The following is a 514-nucleotide window of genomic DNA, read 5'->3' on the forward strand; positions in this document are numbered from 1 at the left end:
CTTATTTACCAGAAAAACAACAAACAATGTTCAAAACTTCAAACTTGGCAGTATTGGTCTATCTTCTGTCATGTAAAGCACATTAATCATATCAATGCTTACAACCCAGTCTAGAAATATCATTTTTTTCTACTCTGTTTCCCTAGAAACTCTTTGTTTGGCAACTTCAATGAACTAACTAGTAATGGATAAAAACAAATTCTAGAATTGAATCCCCTGCCGGCCTAATTACCTGTCACAAAAATTCTAGTGGCAGCCTGCCTGATTATTTCCCCTCTATATGCCTCTATGTCAAAACAATGTAGAGTTACCATCCACACAGTGAGATGTTGACATCAATGATGTACATATTGGTAATTGTGGATCTAATTGACCTCATTATTAATGCAACAAACACATTGAATAAACTATATTTGCAATGCAATCCCTTCGAATGCGTGAGCCTTGAAGTGAAATTCGGGAGCCTCGATGCCGATGATAGCCAAGTTTTTAGGCACCGATTGAAGCCTCAAGT

This window comes from Tigriopus californicus, chromosome 7 (assembly GCF_007210705.1).
Source record: "Tigriopus californicus strain San Diego chromosome 7, Tcal_SD_v2.1, whole genome shotgun sequence".
Lineage (NCBI taxonomy): Eukaryota > Metazoa > Arthropoda > Copepoda > Harpacticoida > Harpacticidae > Tigriopus > Tigriopus californicus.